Below are 22,998 nucleotides of genomic sequence, written 5' to 3'. Positions count from 1 at the left end.
GGCCCCAAGGAGAGGGGAGCTAACAGGTTACTCAGGGGTTTATTTTGCTCTTATGCACAGGGGAGCTGACTGGTTACTCAGAAGTTTATTTTGCTCTTATGCATATACTATAATCTTTAGAAAGCCCAAATATTTTTATCTTAGCATATTTAATGCAATAAATCTTTGGACCACAAATCACAAAATGCTCCTTGTGCCTTCCTGAATGCTGCATGTGCTCCTCTGAGCAGCAAAATGAGTCTGACAGTCTGCACATGGCTTCCACACTTTACCTTTAATGACTATGTCTTCTTCCAACTGTCTCAACTAACTGCTGTGATGGTCATCTAGTCTTTTAAAGTCTCTCAGGCAAGGAATCTGACTTTCCTACCCAATCTTTCATTTAGCCACTCAATAAATATTTGAGTTTTATTAAGACCTAGGATGTTAAGGCTGCAAACATAAATGAGGTCCACACCTTGTTCTGAACTTAGTCTCAAGAAAAACTCATGAAGAGCTCAAATAAAATGCATAAAATTATTAGTATCTAAAGAAATAATCTTTAAAAAGCACAGATTCATTCAATAAAGGATAAAAGCTAACATTACTGACAACCCCTCTAAAGCCTATGTTTTAAATATACTATCCATACTCCTCCATGACTGTATAAGGGAGGTGTTAGGTTTTTCTTTGTTTTACATAAATAAAGGTTACACTTAAAAAATATTCAGTCATTTAAGTCCACAAGTAAATAAAAAACCTGTAACTTGCATTGTCTGACATAAAATTCCCATTTTTTTCCTATTAGCTGTCAAGTTGTCATAATGCTATGATTTCCAAACTGAAAACATTTTCTCTAAAATCATCTCATTTGACTTTCATCACAACACCATGAAAAAGGACGGCCTTCCCATTCCACTCTACATAGAGAAAAGCAAAGACTGAAGAGATAAAGTGTAAGCAGTGCTGAGATTCAAATCAAACTCTGACTTGAGTACTCCAAGATGACTTTTCTTTCCCAGTCCATGGTGCTGTCTTTTCTAGACTGGGGAATTGGAAAAGTTCCATGGCAAAGAATGTTTTTGATGAATGAATAAGATTTGGACAGGTGTTTACTGGAGGGCATGCCTGTTGTCTCAGATGGTAAAGAATCTGCCTGTGATGTGAGAGATCTGGATTTGATCCCTGGGTTGGGAAGATCCCCTGGAGAAGGGAATGGCTAACCACTCTGGTATTCTTGCCTGGAGAATTCCATGGACAGAGTAGCCTGGTGGGCTATATAGTCCATAGTTTCGCCAAGAGTCAGATGCCACTGAGCAACGAACACAACACTTACTGGAGTGCAAGAGGTGTTACAGGTGGAAGATTTGTAGGTGGATGAAATATTTAACTGGTATGAAGAACAAAGCATCATAACACCAAGATAATTTGCTGCACAGAATCTGTTACAACCAGAGTTTTAAAAAAAAAAAGCACAATATAGCATGTACAGTGCAATATGCCCAGATATTGAAGTGGCTGCAAATATGGAATGTTTTCTTTGTAGCAATATCTATTATACATATGACTCTAATATTCCTAGAAAACAGAGTCTGGGAATTCACGTGGAGTTATATTTTCTGTGACACCCAAATTTTATTGATTCCTCTCTCTACAAGTTGAGCGCCCTCCTTTAAAATCTCCCCATCAAATATTCCTGGGAATACACAGTTGTTCAATACCCACTCACAAGGAATAATGTTTACGCTGAGCATCACTTCTACTCTGTTAGGGCTCAGAGCTTCTGACCTGGTCAGTTGGGACCAGAGTCTCCCTTCATACTCACTGGGTATTGTCATTAATTCAATAGAACCTACCTGGGATGAAAGGAGTAGAGGTTGAAGTGTCTCTTACTTTCGAGATGCTCACTGTCCCAAAACAGTGCCACTTGCTTCCTGTCTCCCACCACCATCCTAACACCTGACAAGGTTTGAAGGATTCTTACTGAAAATTCTTCTAGCTTTCATTTTTTGCCCCTGCCTTCAGGCATTAGTCCCAGTGTGGCAAGTGGCAAGTAATAGACACCTCTGTGTATCCATAATTCCTTAATGCCCATTCTGCACAGCAAAGCCTTTCTCAGCATGTCAAGTACAGTTCATGGATCTTTCAGATGAGTTCTCTGAAGAAAACCCTCAGTGCTTATTCAAATGGACTTCCTGCCACATTGCTCAGTAAATACATATCAATGGTCAAAAATGTTTCAGGCAGTTGTTTATCAAACTCGGTCATAAATGTTTAATTCTCACCTTAATTCAAATATGGTACTCTCTCACCTACTTCATATTGTGTTTTTCTTCTTTGTGAAAGTTTGCGGGATAACAGGAATTCCCTATTCTTGAAATATTTTCTACTGCATTTCCTGAATCACAAGTACATATCTGAGCCACTAATAGAAACCGTCTTAAAAGCTGGACCAGCAGCATAGTGTGGGGAAGATCTAAGTGGATGGAGTTCAGGTTTCAAGCCCTGAAGACAGGGCTGTGTTTGAATCAAGGCATCACCTTTTAGAAACTGTGTATCTTTAAGTATCTTTTTTTTTTAACTGCATTAAATCTTAGCATCTACCTTGTCAAATGTGAATAAGCATAATACTGTCCATAGTGCTTAGCTAACAGCATTAGTGTATTAAATATGATAGTGGTTTGCTTATACCTTTAGTGCCAGGCACTGGTGGTTGGCCCTTGACATCCATTCCTGATCATCCTAATTTGTACCCTGTAAAGGAGGTATTATTAACTACTGAGAATTATTCTTTGCTCAAGAGCATACAGCTAGGACATGGCAGCTTTTAAGACAGATTCATCTAATGATAGAGTCATCCTCTTTTCACTATTCATTGCTGCTTCTATATAAGTATCATTTTGCCTGTTATTGGTCTTTATCTGCTGGACTAAGCTCTTGAAAGCAGTATCTAGGTCTTTCTTGTCAATACCTACAGTGCTTAAAAGCACAAGACCTGGCCAAAAAACAAGCAAAAAGTTTAATAAAAACCTGCTGGCTTTATTAACAAGTTAATAAACAAACTATGAATTATTTCTGCTCTATGGGGAACTCTAGGATATATACATGACACCATCAGTAACTTGAAATGTTAAAAAAAAGACACCCTCAACCTAAAAAAAAAAGTATTACAGTAACCACAGACATATCTTTTAAAACATAGCAATTCCAACACTCTTTTGCCAACTAGAGCTGATTCCATTAATCAGAAAGAGGAAAAAAGCTTTTACATCCTACTGCCTGAGAAACAAATTGATTTAATACCTTTTGAAATTTTTAAGCTATCTCAAAATCTCAGGTAAAAAAAAAAAGTTATGCATTGATATTTTAAACTAAAGTAAGAAATAACGTATATGTTCATGCAGTGTTAAGGCTGTGATTTTCCAATAGTTTTGCATTCCTCTAAGTAAAATGCTATCTACATCTAACAACTGGTGGGTGTAAAGATTGTGAAACAAAGTTGGGCATAATCCATCAAACTCACAACCCATGCCAACTTTACTCACTGGAAAACAGGAACAAGGTAAAATTTATGGGAAAATAGTTAAATCAAAACCGACTGCTATTGATGCATATCTCCTAGAACAGGTAGCTCTTTCCCCTGTGCAGCATAAGGCATTTATATTCCTCTCTCTCTCCAGCAGGCCAAAGCAAAGGTTAGGTTTTTTTGAGTAGCTACTATACGTAGGCATAAAATGAGGTACTTCACCCAATCATCACAAGAACCATAAGAGACCTATTCTCATTTTAAAGATGACTAACACTGAAACTGGGAGAAGCTAAGTAACCTGATCAAGGTCGTACATTTAGTAAACTAAGAAGCTGGGATCTGAACTCAGTCTGACTGATTCCAAGCCTCAGTTACTACTCCAGAAGGAAAAAGGATGGCTTAGCAATACTAGAGATTTTTAAAACATTAAATTAAAAGTAAAACAGAAGGTGGAGTAAGAGAAAACAGTTGTTTGAATACTGTTTAGGATATTTTAGAGATTTTAGAGAGAGAATGAGAAACAGCATGGGTGGAGGTAGGAGCGACAATTTTTCTTGAGATCGTTTCAAATAGGTCCACTGATTTGGTTTTATGTGTGAACTTTTGAAGGGGAGAGGGAATAAAGGTGCTTTTAAAATGCTTTTTTTCCAAGTACAACAGGTTTAAATGCAACCCTGGCTCTATATATTCTGCAGTATTATAGTATTTAATCTTCTAAAGTTCAAGCAACTGCCAGTGGCATTCAACCTGCTTGTAGCTTTGTTGCCTGTACAAAATTCAGGAGAAACACTGGGAAAGAGAAAACACACTCACAGCTTAATGCTAAACTCAGTCCTGAGAATCTCTCTTAGACATTCTTCACACCTGACAACATATTGGCTTTACTCTTGGCTACTTAGCTTGCTCTTCTTTCTTCCATTTTTGTCCCAACTTAATGTTTAAACTTGATATTTGTATACTTTCCTAGCTACAGGCTTGGTTTCTCTTGATAGTACCTGTAGATTTTTATTACACCAGTTATTTGACTTCAAGATACCTCCCCACTTCCTTGTCTCAGTTGCAAGAATCTTCCACCCTAGAATCACCTGTTTGGGCAACTATCCAACTTTGTTCACATCAGGCATATGAGCAAGAAGCATACGTGTATTAATGACTTAGATCAAGAGGTTCCAGACTTGACTATACAATCATGTGGGGGAACTTACAGGAAATATTGATGCATGGGACCTACCCCAGACTGACTAAACCACAAACTCTAAGGGTGGTGTCTAGGCAGAAATAAATTCAGATCTTTCAATGACAGGGCAGTGATTATACTATGATGACTCTCTTGAAAGCCTCCTTGAGGCTAGTATCCTAGAGAAACCTCTGTCAACAAGTGAACCCATGTTTTCACCTGAATTGAACTTCTGCCTTAGGTTATTTCTCTGGTATGCCGACACCATGAATGGCAAGTTTAGTTGATAACATGGAAACTTTATGGCAGTTGCTGTGTACCATTCTAAACAACTAGTCAGGTGACTGGCATTTTCCTGGGTGAAGGGAGTGATTGATGCCCACTGACAGAGAGGCATGATGACTTAGCCTCTTGGTCAGTCTACATGTTGAAAGGACTAACAGTATTTGAAGGTCACCTGTCATCTGCAGAAATAAGTGATGCTAGTGCCAAATTCTCCCCCTTTCCACTATAATTCCTAAGGGCATGAGTTGCAAACTCGGATACCCACAGGAGCCAGGCAGTGACTAAAGGAGTCTAAGTGATGACCCTGGCTGGCTAGAGAGCTCTAGTTCCTGCTGATTGTTTTCATGTAGGAACCAGGCTCTATGCTGCCTCTGGATTTGCTTCACTGTTTTCTGCAGAGTGATACATACAGAGTCTTGCAATAGCAACTTATGGTGACCACATCATCCATTAAAAAAGTTTTATATCTAAAATTCAAAGTTCTTCATCAAATGACTCATACATCTACAACCTCACTTTACTCTCCAATTTGGGTTTCTGACTTTTCTCAAATACAACTTTCTGACTCTGCACATGACCTGCTGATTTCCATCACATCCTTTACTTATGTCAGTCTCCCCAGCTGAAATGAGTTTCCCAAACCTTCTATTCCACTGATCCAATCCTCATATCTTCCCTTACTTTCTACCTGTGTCACTAGTTCTTCAACCACCCACACTCTATCGCTGTCCCCAAAGACATTTCAAATGTTCTGCTCCTTTTCCTCAAGTGTAAAGTTCCATCCCCTTGAAAAACACAAAGCCAAAACTACCAAATGATCATCTCTGTTCTCTAAATTCACAAGGAACATCACTAAATTGTTTTGTAGAAAAATTGTTGGAATAAGCACATCACAGCTCTATTACAAGAGCTCTTTATTCAGTAATGACACAAATTTAGTCATATCCTTCGTATACCTGTGATATATACCACATTTTTGTGATGTGAATGTCATGCATAATGCAGTTATATCCTGATCCCCAAACAACAGTGACCAAGGAAAAGTTTGACTCTTTCTGCAGTAACATACAGCTCACAGACTTTTTTTAAAGCCATAATCCTAACAATATAACATAGGTATCAAAACATTGTTTTCCTGATTTTAACAACTTAACAGTTTTGGGAATATCTTCCCTCAGCAAGACCTGTAGCAAAGACTTTAAGAGAAAACATTTTCAGAATACTACCTAGACAAAATTAAAATTAAGTGTTGACATTTGGATTGCCTATTCTTCAAATCATAAGTCATCATTAAAATTGCAACAGTTTGTCTAGCTATTCATCAAAGAAATATGGCCACTTAGGCTAGATGCTAAATCAAATAAAATTTAACATCTTTTGAAATCACCATAATTTCAGAGAAACATAACTGGAAAACCATAAGTTACATTGATTACTTTGAGCATGAGCACATTTTTTCTCCTTCTTTTTTAAATTATGAAAGTATAATAACACATTTACAGGAGACTTAGAAACAACAGAACAAAGTTACATATAGTTCCACCATATATTACAATTATTTAAGTAGATAAATTAAGATTTTAGTTTGAAGATCAATATTAAACTCTCAGAAACTAATCGAACATATATACAGAAAAGTAGAAGGATATGGTAGAACTGAAAAGCACCATAAACTAATTCAACACAATTACGATTTATACAATTTTCATACAACAGTAGAATACAAATTTTATTCACTAGGAGACTAGCCTTATAATTTTATAAACTAAGGGACACTGGAAAATATCCAGGATATAGCACAAGGTGCAAAAATGTCATGGTCTAAAAGAATTGAAATCATACAAAGTCTGTTTTCTTATCACTGTGGAATTATGTTAGAAATCAATATCAAAAGATATATGGAAAATAACCCACATATTTCCAAAACCTTATAGGAAGGTTTTGCTTATAAAACACTCAAAAATTTTTCTCTTAGAGTCATGAGTCAATATGTATATCATTAAGCTGATTATTTTAAGCAACAGAATATAAAAAATTGAATTGTTTTAAATATAGATCCATATCAGGTAGAACACAAATAAACATGGAAACTTTATTTTTGTCTTATGGACACTATTCTTAAAGCTCACGAAACATCTTCTTATTTGCTAATTTTCTGTCTAAATTTAAGACACAAATTTTCAGGTTAAATTTCACTTAGAAGCAAGAGCACTGAACTTTTCTCAAAATTTTTCCTGCTAAGAAATAAGATATATTCAATGAAATAATATATTTTTAAAAAGACCCAAATGAGCTTGACCATATATTAGGGGCTCTCCAAATTATTTATCAAAATACTTGACCCTTATTTTTTCAGACCAGTAGATCAAGGTATACAAGTAATTATTTAACTTTATTTTTGAAGATCTCAAATAACTTTTGTAGACTTTATATAGTGCAGTAGGACGTTGTCTCTTTACAGACAGGAAAAAGCATGATTAACCCAGAGTACTGAAATAAGTCACTGGATCAACTGAGTTTATCTGTTTTACCACAGGACTTTGAAGCAAGTCTAATGCAATAAATTTTATCCAAATACTTTAAATATCAACATATTTTAGATCACTGGGACCTTCCACGATAGTGAACAGGTTTCAGTGACCTCAAAATAGAGCAAGCTAGGGGCTCTATGGCAAATAAAAGGCTTGTAGAATAGAAGAGATTAAAAAAGGGCTTGAAAGTAAAAGTGTTAGTCACTCAATCATGTCCAACTCTTTGCGATTCCATGGACTATGGCCTCTGTCCATGGGATTCTCCAGGCAAGAATACTGGAATGGGTTACCATTCCCTTCTCCAGGGGATCTTCCCAACCCAGGGATAGAACCCAGGTCTCCCACATTGCATGCATACATGCTAAATCGCTTCAGTTGTGTCCGACTCTGTGAGACCCAATGGACAGCAGCCCACCAGGTTCCTCTGTCCACAGGATTCTCTAGGCAAGTATATTGGAGTGGGTTGCCATTTCCTTCTCCAATTCCTTTCCCACATTGCAGGTAGATCCTTTACCATCCGAGCCATCAGGCAAGCCTTAGGAATGGTGTTAAGGAAAGTCAGTGCAATACCACAGAATAGACTGGGGCTGAGGCTTCTGGATCTCATTACAAGCAGTTTGGGAGTTTAAAAAAGAAAAAAAAAAGGGCACCCTACTCCAACACATGCATGTACACAACTTGGGTACAATTAAGAGACAACAAAGAGGCTGGAGGCTGGTCTCTAGCCAGCTGAAACATAATCACCTGTGACACTTGTACCAAGCCTATGAAATTGGAATTTTTTTGCATGGAACCCAGGTATCAACATTTCTAAAAGCTCCCTTGGGGGTTTCTAAGTAAACAAAACTTTGAAAAGTACTACAAGATACCCATGAGGATGAAATTTCATAAAGATGGCCAACAGGTACATGAAAAACATTCTCAACATCACTAGTCATCAGGGAAATGCAAATCAAAGTCACAATAAGATACCACCACACACCATGTCAGAACAGCTATCATAAAAAACATAGGTTGTAAATGTTGGTGAGGACGTGGAGAAAAGAGAACCCTTATGCACTGTTGATGGGAATGCAAATTGGTACAGCCAGTATGGAAAACATTATGGAGGTTCCTCAAAAAATTAAAAATAGAATGATCAATCTAACAATCCCATTTCTGGGTATATATAGAGAGCAAATGAAAACTGAATATCAGAGATATCTGCACTCCCACATTCACTGCAGCATTATTGAAAATAATCAAGATACGGAGGCAACCAAATTGTCCATCAATTGATGAATGAATAAAAAAGATATGGTCTATATACACTAAATACTTATTCTAACATAAGTAAGAAGGAAATACCTTGATGTGCCACAACATGAATGAAACTTAAGGGTATTATGTAAAGTGTAATAAGCCAGACAAAAGAAGACAAATACTACACAATAAAACTTATATTTGGAATCCAAAAAAATAATTGATAACCAACAAGGATCTACTGTATAGCACAGGGAACTCTGGTTAATATTCTATAATAACCTAAATGGGAAAAGAATCTGAAAAAGAATGTGCTCAGGGGCTTCCCAGGTGGCACTAGTGGTAAAGAATACCCCTGCCAATGCAGGAGATGTAAGAGACACAGGTTCAATCCCTGGGTCAGGAAGATGCCCTGGTGGAGGAAATGGCACCCCACTCCAGTATTTTTTTTATTTTTTGACGTGTTTAATACCATTACTGAATTTTATTTCAAAATAAAAAGCAATACACAAACAATAAAGATGACTTGGAAAATAAAATTAATACCTATTATGGCATTACACAGTGAGTCACTTATTTTGCTATAAAATTCTTTTACTTAAAAAAACTGTAAAATGTATTGATTCACACTTAAAAAAAAGGTTTTCCATATAATTCTATACATTTTCACTTAGCAACACATACTTATAGTAACATTTCTCCTAAATGATTATTTCTTTAGCTTTTAATAAAGTAATATAACACATGGTTCAAAGATATACAACTGGTCCAAAGATACACGGTTAATGCTCATCATCTGCAGTAGTTTATGTACTATAAATCTACCATAAATATTGAATTAACAATTACTGAACCATTCTGTTCCTCAAGGACCCAGGGACTGAACCTAAGTCTTCTGCATTGCAGGCAGATTCTTTATCCACTAAGCCACGGGGGAAGCCCCATCTAATGGGCTTTCCTAAGCAAAAACATGCACACGTATTGCTGCATTTTAAATAGTTCTTCTATGAACAAAGAGATACATGTGTCTTTTTCCATTTTTGTTTCCTCAGGGTATATGCCTAGGAGTGGGGTTTCTGGGTCATATGGTGCTTTTTTTCCTAGCTTTTTAAGAACTCTCCATACTATCTTCCATAGTGGCTGTATCAATTTACATTCCCACCAACAGTGCAAGAGCATTCCCTTTTCTCCACACCCTCTCCAGCATTTATTGTTTGTAGACTTTTTGATGATGGCCATTCTGACCGGCGTGAGGTGATATCTCATTGTAGTTTTGATTTGCATTTCTCTAATAATGAGCGATGTTGAGCATTTTTCATGTGCTTATTAGCTATCTGTATGTCTTCTTTGGAGAAATGTCTGTTTAGGTCTTTTTCCCACTTTTTGATTGGGATAGTTGTTTTTCTGGTATTGAGTTGTATGAGCTGCTTGTATGTTTTGGAAGTGAATCCTTTGTCAGTTGTTTCATTTGCTAGTATTTTTTCCCATTCTGAGAGTTGTCTTTCACTTTGCTTATAGTTTCCTTTGCTGTGCAAAAGATTTGAAGTTTAATCAGGTCCCACTTGTTTACTTTTGTTTTTATTCCCATTACTCTAGGAGGTGGGTCATAGAGGATCTTGCTTTGATTTATGTCATCAACTGTTCTGCCTATGTTTTCCTCTAAGAGTTTTATAATTTCTGGTCTTACATTTAAGTCTTTAATCCACTCTGAGTTTATCTTTGTGTATGGTATTAGGAAGTGTTCTAATTTCATTCTCTCAAATGTAGCTGTCCAGTTTTCCCAGCATCATTTAATGAAGAGGCTGTTTTTGCCCCATTGTATATTCTTGCCTCCTTTGTCAAAAATAAGGTACCCATAGGTTCATGGGTTTATTTCTGGGCTTTCTATCTTGTTCCATTGGTCTATATTTCTGTTTTTGTGCCAGTACCATACTGTCTTGATGCCTGTAGCTTTGTAGTATAATCTAAAGTCAGGAAGCTTGATTCCTCTAGCTCTGTTCTTCTTTCTTAAGACTGCTTTGGCTATTCAGGGTCTTTTGTATTTCTATATGAATTGTGAAATTTTTTGTTCTAGTTCTGTGAAAAATGCCATTGGTAATTTGATAGGGATCGCATTGAATCTGTAGATTGCATCTGGTAGTATAGTCATCTTCACAATGTTGATTCTTCCTACCCAGGAACATTGACTATCTCTCTATCTGTTTATGTCATTTTTGATTTCCTTCATCATTTCTTTCTTATAATTTTCTGTGTACAGTTCTTTTGTCTCCTTACATAAGTTTATTCCTAGATATTTGATTCTTTTTGTTGCAATGGTGAGTGGGATTGATTCCTTAATTTCTCTTTCAATTTTTCATTGTTAGTATATAGAAATGCAAGTGATTTCTGTGTATTGATTTTGTATCCTGAGACTTTGCTAAATTCATTGATTATCTCTAGTAATTTTATGATACTGTCTTTAGGGTTTTCTATGTACAATATCATGTCATCTGCAAACAGTGAGAGCTTTACTTCTTCTTTTCTGATATGGATTCCTTTCATTTCTTTTTCTTCTCTGCTGTAGCTAGGACTTCCAGAACTATGTTGAATAACAGTGGTGAAAGAGGACACCCTTGTCTTGTTCCTGATCTTAGGGGGGATGCTTTCAGTTTTCTACCACTGAGAAAAATGTTCTCTGTTAGCCAATCATATATGGCTTTCACCAAGTTGAGGTGGATTCCTTCTATGCCCATTTTTTGAAGAGTTCTAATCATAAATGGGTGCTGAATTTTGCCAAAGGCTTTTTCTGAATCTATTGAGATGACCATATGGTTTTTATCTTTCAAATTGTTGATAAGGTGTATCACATTGACTGATTTGGGTATATTGAAGAATTCTTGCATCCCTGGAATAAACCCAACTTGATCATGGTGTATGAGCTTTTTAAGGTGTTGCTGAATTCTGTTTGCTAAAATTTTGTTGAGGATATTTGCATCCATGTTCATAAGTGATATTGGCCTCTAGTCTTCTACTTTGGGATGTCTTTGTCTGGTTTTGGTATCACGGGGATGGTGGCCTCATAGAATGAGTTTGAAAGTGTTCTTCCCTTTGCAATTTTTTGAAAGAGTTTTAGAAGGATAGGCATTAGCTTTTCTCTAAATGTTTGATAGAATTCTCCTGTGAAGCCATCTCATCCGGGGCTTTTGTTTTTTGAGAGATTTTTGATCACAGCTTCAATTTCAGTGCTTATAATTGGGTTGCTTGTAATTTCTATTTCTTCCTGGATCAGTCTTAAAAGATTGAACTTTTCTAAGAATCTATCCATTTCTTTCAGGTTACCCATTTTATTGCCATATAGTTGTTCATAATATTCTCTTATAATCCTTTGTATTTCTTCATTGTCTGTTGTAATCTCTCCTTTTTCATTTCATTAATTATGTTGATTTGATTCTTCTCTCCTTTTTTCTTGATGAGTCTGGCTAAAGGTTTGTCAATTATGTTTACTTTCTCAAAGAACCAGCTTTTAGTTTTACTTATCTTTACTATTGTCTCTTTCATTTCTTTTTCAGTTATTTCTGCTCTGATCTTTATTATTTCTTTCCTTCTACTAATTTTGGGGGGGCTTTGTTCTTCTTTTTCCAGTTGACATAGGTGTGAAGTAAGGTTTTCTATTTGATGTTTTTCTTGCTTCTTGAGGTAGGATTGTATTGCTATAAACTTCCCTCTTAGAACTGCTTTTGCTGCATGCAACAGGTTTTGAGTTGTGTTTTTGTTATCATTTGTTTCTAGATATTTTTTTATTTCTTCAGTAACCTGTTGGTTATTTAGAAATGTATTGTTTAATCTTCATGTATTTGTGTTTTTTACAGTCTTTTTCCTGTAACTGATATCTAGACTCTTAGTGTTGTGGTCAAAAAAAAGATGCTTATTATGATTTCAATTTTCTTAAATTTACTGAAGTTTGATTTGTGACCCAAGATGTGGTCTATCCTGGAGAATGTTCCATGTGCACTTGAGAAGAAGGTATATTCTTCTGCATTTGGATGGAATGTCCTGAAGATAACAATGAGATCTATCTCATCTAATGTATAATTTAAGAATTGTGTTTCCTTAATTTTCTGTTTTGATGATCTGTCCATTGGTGTGAGTGGGGTTAAAGTCTCCTACTATTATTGGGTTACTGTCAATTTCTCCTTTCATGTCTTTTAGTGTTTGTCTTATGTACTGAGATGCTTCTATTTTGGGTACATTGATATTTACAATTGTTATGTCTTCCTCTTGGATTGATCCATTGATCATTATGTAGAGTCCTTCCTTATCTCTTGTAAAATTCTTTATTTTAAGGTCTGTTTTGTCTGATATGAGTATTGCTACTCCAGCTTTCTTTTGCTTCCCATTTGCATGGAATATATTTTTCCATCCTCTCACTTTCAGTCTATATGTGTCTTTAGGTCTGAAGTGGGTTTCTTGTAGATAGCATATGTATGGGTCTTGTATTTTTATCAATTTAGCCAGTCTCTTTCTTTTGGTTGGAACATTTAATCTGTTTACATTTAAAGTAATTATTGATATCTTTGTTCCCATTGCATTTTCTTAATTTTGGGGGATTGATTTTGTAGATATTTTTTCTTCTCTTATATTTCTTGACTATATAAGTCCCTTTAATATTTGTTATAAAGCTGGTTAGGTGGTACTGAATTCTCTTAACTTTTGCTTGTCTAAAAAGCTTTTTATTTCTCCATCAATTTTGAATGAGATCCTTGCCAGGTACAGTAATCTTGGTTGTAGATTATTTCCTTTCAGTATTTTAACTATATCCTGCCATTCCTTTCTGGCCTGCAGAGTTTCTCCTGAAAGATCAGCTGTGAAGTACGTGGTGTTTCCCTTGTATGTTAATTGTTGCTTTTCCCTTGCTGCTTTTACTATTCTTTCTTTGTGTTTACTCTTTCTAAGTTTGATTAGTATGTGTCTTTGCGTGTTTCTCCTTGGGTTTATCCTGTATGGGACTCTTTGTGCCTTTTGGACTTGATTGACTATTTCATTTTCCATGTTGGGGAAATTTTCAACTATAATCTCTTCAAGAATTTTCTCGTACCCTTTATTTTTCTCTTTTTCTTCTATGACCCCTGTATTTCAAATGTTGGTGTGTTTGATATTGTCCCAGAGGTCTCTGAGACTATCCTCAGTTCTTTTCATTCTTTTTACTTTATTTGCTTTGCAGAAGTTATTTTCACCTTTTTTATCTTCCAGCTCACCGATTCATTCTTCTCTTTCAGAGAGTTTGCTATTGATTCCTTCTAGAGTATTTATTTTGGGGGGCTACAAAATCACTGCAGATGGTGACTGCAGCTATGAAAGTAAAAGATGCTTGCTCCTTGGAAGAAAAGTTATGAACAACCTAGACAGCATATTAAAAAGCTGAGGCATAACTTTGCCAACAAAATGGTTTTTTCAGTAGTCATCTATGGATGTGATAGTTGGACTATAAGGAAAGCTGAGCACCAAAGAACTGATGCTTTTGAACAGTATTGGAGAGATATGGCACTGATGTGGTATTGGAAAAGACTCTTGAGAGTCCCTTGGACAGCAAGGGCATCCAACCAGTCAACCCTAAAGGAAATTATTCCTGATATTCATTGGAAGGACTGATGCTAAAGCTGAAACTCCAGTACTTTGGCCATCTGATGTGAAGAACTGACTCATTGGAGAAGACCCCAATGCTGGGAAAGATTGATGGTGGGAGGAGAAGGGGACAACAGAAGATGAGATGGTTGGATGGCATCTCCAACTCAATGGACATGAGTTTGAGTAAACTCCAGGAGTTGGTGATGGACAGGAAGGCCTGGCGTGCTGCAGTCCATGGGGTGCCGCAGTTGCAAAGAGCTGCACATGACTGAGTGACTGAAATGAACTGAATTGAAGAGCATTTTTAATTTCAGTAATTGTGTTGCTTGTCTCTGCATGTTTATTCTTTAATTCTTCTAAGTCTTTGTTAATTTATCTTTGCATTTTCTCCATTCTGTTTTCAAGGTTTTTGATCATCTTTACTATCATTTTTCTAAATTCTTTTTCAGGTAGCTTGCCTATTTCCTCTTCATTTATTTGGATTTCCATGTTTCTAGTTTGTTCCTTCATTTGTGCAGTATTTCTCTGCCATTTCATTAAAAAAAAAAAAAAAAAAAAACTTACTGTGTTTGAGGTCTCCTTTACCCAGGCTTCAAGGCTGAATTCTTTCTTCCTTTTAGTTTCTGCCCTCCTAAGGTTGGTGCAGTGGTTTGTGTAAGCTTCGTGTAGAGTGAGATTTATGCTGAGTTTTTTTGTGTTTTTCCTCTGATGGACAAGGCTGACTGAGGTGGTAATCCTGTCTGTTGATCATTGGGTTTGTATTTTTGGTTTTTTTGTTGTTTGGATGAAACGTCCTGCACAGGGTGTTACTGGTGGTTGGGTGATGCCAGATCTTGTATTCAAGTGGTTTCCATTGTGGGAGTTCTCACCATCTGATACTCCCCAGGGTTAGTTCTGGAGAAGGCAAAGGCAACCCACTCCAGTACTCTTGCCTGGAAAATCCCATGGCCAGAGGAGCCTGGTAGGCTGCAGTCCATGGGGTCTCAAAGAGTCGGACACGACTGAGCAACTTCACTTTCACTTTTCACTTTCATGCATTGGAGAAGGAAATGACAACCCACTCCAGTGTTCTTGCCTGGAGAATCCCAGGGATGGAGGAGCTGGTAGGCTGCCGTCTATGGGGTTGCACAGAGTTGGACACGACTAAAGCAACTTAGCAGCAGCAGCAGCAGCAGGGTTAGTTCTCTTGTAGTCTAGGGTCTTGGAGTCAGTGCTCCCTGGGGTCACACAGAGTTGGACACGACTAAAGCGACTTAGCAGCAGCAGCAGCAGCAGGGTTAGTTCTCTTGTAGTCTAGGGTCTTTGAGTCAGTGCTCCCACTCCAAAGGTTTAGGGCTTGATCTCTAAGATATCCAAAGAAGTCTAATTCAAAGTGGCAGGAACAGATGGTTGTTGGTCTCTTCACCTTCACCAGCAAGCATCCTTCCACCTTCCTCCTCCACCCCGACTCCAATATTCTTGCAGGGAGAATCCCATGGGCAGAGGAGCCTGGCAGGCTATAGTCCATGGGGTTGAAAAAAGAATTTGAAAAAGAATAGATAGATGTATGTTTATATCTGAATCACTTTGCTGTACACCTGAAGCTAACACAATTGATTGTAAATCAATTATATAGTTCAATATAAAAATTTTTTTTAAAAGAAAATGCTAAACTCTCATAGTAACAGAGAGTATAAAAGTATTGCCAGGAGCTTTGAAGAGAGGTTGGTAAAGGATATAAAGTTCCAGCTCTAAGATGAGTAAAGACTGAGGATCTATTGTATATCATGGTGACCATAGTTGATAACACTGAACAGTTGATCCTTGAATAAAGCTGGGGTTAGGGGCACCCACCCTTCAAGCATTCAGAAATCTGAGTATAATTTATAGTTGGCTCTTCAAGTCCATAATTCCTTGTATCTGAAGTTCCACATCCACAGATCAATAGGTACTGTAGTATTTACTACTGAAAAAAATCCTTATACAAGCAGAGCTATGCAGCCCCAACATGTGTTGTTCAAGGATCAACCATATAACTGAACTTTGCTGGACGAGTGGAACTTAAATGGTCTCACAAGGAAAGAAAAACATGTAAGATGATGGATGTGTTAAAAGTAAATAATTAACTAGATGGGGAAAATCCTTTCACACTATATATATATATATATATATATATATATATATATATATATATATATATATATATGTATGTTGAGTCACAATATCCACTTTATATGTCTTATAACTGTACATGTCAATTATACCTCAATCAAGGTATATATATATATATACATATATATATATGTATATATATATATGTATATATATAAAAGAAGCTCCAACATTTGGGAAACCTGAATTAAACCTCAGCTTTACAAGAGAAAAGTAGGAACAACAGAGTGCCTCCCTCACAGGACCTTTGTGAGGATTACCCTAAACGAGATTAGGCACTCCATAAATGGCACTGTTTATATTCCACATCAGCTTCCTCAAATCACAAGCACACTCACAGACTGGCAGCTCCCAGACCATGACAAGGATGTGAACCAGAATCCACCTGAGAAGGGACTTAAGACACCTGAGTTTTCTGCCCGCTGCCATGGGTGCTGAAGCATCACCCCAGCAGCATCGTTCAATTTCCTCTTTGCAAACCAAGGTTCAGTTTGACATGAGTCAGAGCACTCCTACATTTACAGATGTACAAGTGATGGACCTCTGTGCTCTTGTGAATTAGGAATTAAGGCCAATTTACATAATGTTTAGAAAGCTCAAAAACTTCGTATTTTGTCTAAAATAATTGTGAAACTCCAAGGTTTTCCCCACTGTGCCAGTTTGGCTGGAGCTGTTGCTCAGATTGCCAGCCTGCATCCAGATTTCTCAGTCTAATCTTTGGCAGATCCTACTCACTCCAGTTTCAGGACCAAGTGATGGCGGCATCCCAACAGCCCAAGAGCACACTCCTGCCAAATCAGCACTGGCCAGGAAAAGCCTTCAAGAATGTGAAACAAAAGAGAGTTCAGACCCGCCCCTCAGGGCAGCACTTGACTGAGTTGGCCATCGTGCAGTTGGTCCAAGGACATCCTGCCTCCGCCAATCCAGAGGAGGCCGTGACTAGAGATGCCCTTACAGGCATCATGGAGGCACAGTGAAAAACATTCCATCATGTCACATAGCTCAGATATTAAATAGAAGGGGGGAAAACTTGAGTCAAATTTGTTCATGCTACATAAAATGACACCCCTATGTATGTAAGATATATATGGAGAGATTGTGTACATAGCAGAAAGTGAAATGTGGACTTTTGATCATTTGAATAATTGATTACTAGTTACAGTCCAACTAATAAGTTCACCTTAAGCCCTAAATTATCTTTCTGTGCTATCTACCTTGATCAATACATCATAAAAATCCCCACTTCATGTTATAATCTATGCTAATAAATATAGCCTGCTAATAAACACCACAGTGACAGCAGAGCCAGTAAACTTCACATTTCTGAGCATAATTATTTTATATTGTCACTTTCAAACATCAGAATACTAAAGGTGTACATATCTAGTCATGGAGTTATATTAGGGAATATCTTGATTCAGATACTACCAATATATTCAGGAAAAGTAAAACCCAGACAAAGCACCACCAAACCTGGAACTCACGTATAATTAGAATACTTAAGTTAATATTTGCTCTTTTTCCAAAATGTTTAAGCTATTTAATCATAAATAAGGTGGCGCTAGTGGTAAAAAATTTCGCCTGCTAGTGCAGGAGACTCCAGTTCAATCCCTGAGTCAAGAAGATCCCCTGGAGAAAAAAATGGCAACCCACTTCAGTATTCTTGCCTGGAAAATTCCATGGGCAGAGGAGCCTGGCAGGTTACAATCCATGGGGTAGTAAAAGTCAGACATGATTGAGCACCATCATCATCATCAAGAAATAATGATATTTCTTTCTGTTTCATCAAAATTCAAGTAGTTTGGCTATTTATTAACAATTTCTTTCCAAAAGCTTTTGTTCCAGGGCGGCCCTGAAAGGTAACATTTGATCTGTTAGCTTCAATAGTCTCGGACTGGACAAATTAAGTTATCTTATTACAGGCTTAATGTTTTCTGCTTTATCTTAAGACACCAACTAATGCAGAAAAAGTTTTCTGTAACCCAGCAAGGAAAAGAAGTATGAATAAATGGTTATATCATATATGTAGCAAATTAAATACACAAATAAAGTAAGTGAAAATATTAACAGGTAGATGTATATAATTTAAATGCATGCAGGTTAATTAAAAAAGAAGACCTATAGAAGGTAGTAAAGTTTGATTCGTATCTTTGGGGTTCAAGGAATGAAATATCCTCTACCTCTACACAGTCAGAAAAGCAAATAGGGTCAAATCAGACAGACCACATCAAAGTGCTGTTGAGAATTCATGATGCTTATTATCCTAGGGTACATCAAAAGAACTACATAGGAAATGCAAAAATTTTGTCATTTTTTTTTTGTTTGCTGCAATGCCAAGTGACTACTTGGATTCGTTCTAGCACAGACCTGGCCAGATAATGACACGCATTAAACACCTGAAGTGCCCTAAGGAACAAGTTGCCCAGTTGCTTTGATGTCATCGAAACTCAAACACATTATGTATATTTTCAATCAATTTACTTTGGATTCATTTTTATATATGAAACATGGTCAGTGTTCCATGAACACATTTTCAGAGGAAAGATTGCTATAAATACAATGTGATAATGACTGGAATGTTTCAGAGAAGGACAGGAGGAGAAAAGAAGACAAGTGCAAACTCTTATAAAATTTAAAATAAACTGTGAACTAAGACTTGGCATTTCATCATTTTTTAACCGAAATCTAATTTGTAAGTTATGTCCTTTAAAAGAATGTTGCAAGCTTTTTCTTAAATAAATATTCAATTTGAGCTTTGAAAGAGTAATGCTTAAGACTTGCTATAACAATAAATCAGCTTAAAAAAATTTTTTTAATATGGGATAATAACAGATAGATATGTAGGTAGGTAGATAGGTGAGAGACAGATTTGAGAAGCCTCATTTTAAAAATACATATTTTGACTCCAAATCTATATTAATTATTTATGATTTAAACCTTTTCTTAAGAATGGATTTCAGACTTAGAGTAAAAGAGAACTGTCAATATTAAAAGAAAAATGTTTTAAGTGATGAAGAAGAAAATACATCAATCTTCTAACCTCCTAAAATAATTTCCATGATTGAGCTTTAAAATTTAGTTTTGAGTTTCCTGGAAGCAAAAGCCCAAAAAAAGAAAAAAAGAAAAACTATTTACTTATATTTATTATAATAAAAGAAAACATTAGTTCTTTAAGAGATAATACTACTTTATCCTCAAATCAAATTTAGAAGTGATTTATTAGTTCCCATATAAGGCACAATTAAAAGATAACAGAAAAAATTTCAGTGATAATTTTACAGTCAAGAGATCAATATCCTGTATATTACCACTTCTTATACTGAGCCTCAGTAAAACAGAGAACATAACAATTAAACCTGACTCATGGTTTTAATTCAATGTAACAGCACTTGAGTACTAGGAATACATATGTCTCCATTAATTACTATCTGAATGACATTATAAAAAATTTCTCAACTTTTCAGAGCCTGTTGCAGCATTTGAAAATGAGATGTGAGTGTGAATATAATTCTTTATTTTATAATTAAATAAATTATATAAAAATCTAGTTTTTGCCTGGTAGGAAATATAAACTTCCTATAAACTTTCTGGCCAAAGTACAGCAAAAGGTAAAACTTGGACTATATTAAAAGAAAAACGACTTTGACTCCTCTTGAATATCACTTCACTCTATAAGAAGCTATAAAATTGTTAGTTCAGTTTAAACCCTGAAAATTACCTAAAGCATCAATATTCTGTTTGGCTAGTTGAAGGCAAAAGATTTGAGCTTTGTTTATCTAATAAATAAACAAGTCCAGAGATTTTTGGTTGAGTTCAGAGGCAACATTTTAAGCCTTTAATCTGCAAAAAGAAGTCTCTTGAAAATTTGCTCAGTTTTTTTTAATTACGTCAAAGCTGCACATACTAGTAAACTGGTCCCTTACTTCCTCTGTGTGATGTCTCTTGGGGAGTTCTTGTAGTATGGCAGGAGAGCCTTGCCCAAGTGATCAAGGTAGGCTTTGGGTAATCTTAACATCATCCCAATTCTGAGGAATGGAGACCAGGACAAAAGCTCAATTCTGTGAACATGGGCTATGAAGGAAAGAAGTTTGGTACCAATGACTTGACAAGAAGAAGCTGATGCAAGGATGAGACATTAGGTTTTATTAATTCCAGAACCAATAAGTTAGTGACCACTGACAGTTTAAGTGTAAGCCAGGCATAGGCTTTCTATAGTAGAAATAAAATGCTCTCAATTATCAAAAAAATGTAAAATCCAATAGAGAAAACTAGACAATAAAACAGTCTCACTTGCAGTTTTTAGATAAAAACAAGTTATAGTGAGAAGAATTTTAACTATAGAGAAAAGAAAACTGTATTCTAAACTCAATGCAACTGTTTTCTAGGATTTGGTCCAATGTGGTCAAATCTCTGGACCTCGGTTTCTTTTGTATCTTTTACCTCATTGCTAAAGTTGAAGATTATATCCACAAAACACCTAGTGCAGCCTGACATATGAATGATACTCATATTACTATCTGAAAGATGTTAAAAGAAGGTGATTTTTGTCAAGAATTGAAAGATACAGTTACACAAATAAACAAACAGGATTTAGAATGTTAGAGTTTCTATTTTTAGTAAAATAAGTGAACTTAGTTATGGGAATCCATCCTCTAACATCCCCACTAGAGTGTAGGAAGAGGTGATTTGACAGTATGTGAAGAAGCAGGAATCAATTATCAAAAAAGAATCAATAGAAGTAGATGCCTATGTAAGAGCCTTGAGTAACAGAAATGGGCTGAGGAAGTAGGCAGTAGCCTCTCTTCATAGCCTGGGTTGTGGCAAAGTGAGTATCACTAACTCCTCAGTAAGAGTCAGCTTCTGGCAAGAAGGATTTTTCTAAACGTTTAATTTTTTTGATCCAGAAAGCTCTTGGCCACCTGAGAACCTATATAATGAATTTCTTACATCCAGAAAACAATTTCTATACCTTCTGTGAAAACATGATGAGTGCAGTTGACTGGGGAGTCTTTCATTAAAAACACAATTTCAGAGATTCTCAGTACTCATTTAACCAAGAGTAGTGGAAAAAATAATCAGTGTCAATGCTGACTGTATATCTTAATCTAGTCCTTTCTTACTTGGCTTTAATCCCAATAGATTTCTCTGAAGCTTCAAACCAGGGTGGCAGTGGGGTGGGGGGATGGGAGCAATTGACATGGACTCACACACAAAAGAAAGAACAAACCTGGCAGGCTTCTAAGGTACAGCAGCCTTAAAATATCCCTGTGCCAGCAAGTCACGTGCAAGTTTGATTGCCAGGGGAATTGCCCCTGTTGGCATTCACATCCAGTGACCTACCAGTGAGAACACAGTGAAAGTAGCTTGATGGCCTGCTTATAGCTAAAGAGGTGGTTTCCATCCAAGGCATCTGTGCATTGTTAAGAAAAACCATATGGAGAAGTATGTTTAGAAGGACTGAGGTTATTTATATTCACAATGGAATGTCCACATTGGGGTCTTAACATAGCATAGGAAATCCTCTTGTGATGCTATGCATAAAGTCTCATTTGTTCACATAGATGAGTGAAGAGTCATTTTTACCAAAAAAAGTTATACTCAAATTCAGAACACCATGATAAATTGGATCCTAAAGAAAAAAGTGTAAGCTATTTTGTGACAGCGGCACTTTCCATGTGTTTTATGTTAATATCCCATGCTGGCAAAGTACTTTGTCCTATTTTTTATGATTTTTTAAAAAGAAAAGTGCCCACTTTCTCTATAAGCTTTATATAAAAAAGGTCTCCTTAGACTCTCCTGTCTAAGAAATTGGGTCAGTGATGGAGAATGAAATATTAAAAGCACTTTAAGAGGAAAGGGATCATAGTTACAGAAATTGATGTCATGATCATTTTATTATATCTATTATTGGTTACAGTAAATGCACAGACTTCATAATAAATATAACTGAAAGAAAGACACCTAAATCTTACCTGAAACTTTATTATAGATGGGTTAATAATGTGTTTTTCCAATTATTAGAAAAGATATTGATACTTCCTTACTGATTTGCTTTTCTTTTCATGAATGGTAATGAGCATATATTATTGATGATGAGCATATATTATTGCATTTTATCTATATGTACTATCCATGCTAACCATTATCACAACTACTCCATACAGCAAGACATAGAAAAAGAGATCAGAATATGCTTCTTCACTTGATTCTTTTATTATGGAAGTGGAATTTCAACTACATAGAGAGTTCCTGAAAGTGGCTTTCTATCTGGATAGAATATTCCCTAATTTTCTTCACCTTAGAAGTTTTAAGTTTGTCTAAGAGGTGAATAGAAGAAGAATAAAATATCCAAGCAATAATTCCCAAAGATAGGGGTTTCCCAGCACTTTGCCTTTATCATGTTCTTAATTATTTTCATTAGGGATGATTTCCAGACTTTTTTCTGCTCATTGAAGTCATTCATATCCTTCAAGACTATTCCTCCTTAGAATTATAATCTG

This window comes from Giraffa tippelskirchi, chromosome 3, assembly GCF_054371585.1.
Source record: "Giraffa tippelskirchi isolate mGirTip1 chromosome 3, T2T-mGirTip1v1.2.pri, whole genome shotgun sequence".
NCBI classification, from domain to species: Eukaryota; Metazoa; Chordata; class Mammalia; order Artiodactyla; family Giraffidae; genus Giraffa; species Giraffa tippelskirchi.
The sequence above is the reverse complement of the archived record's forward strand: the minus strand, read 5'-3'. Positions refer to the sequence as shown.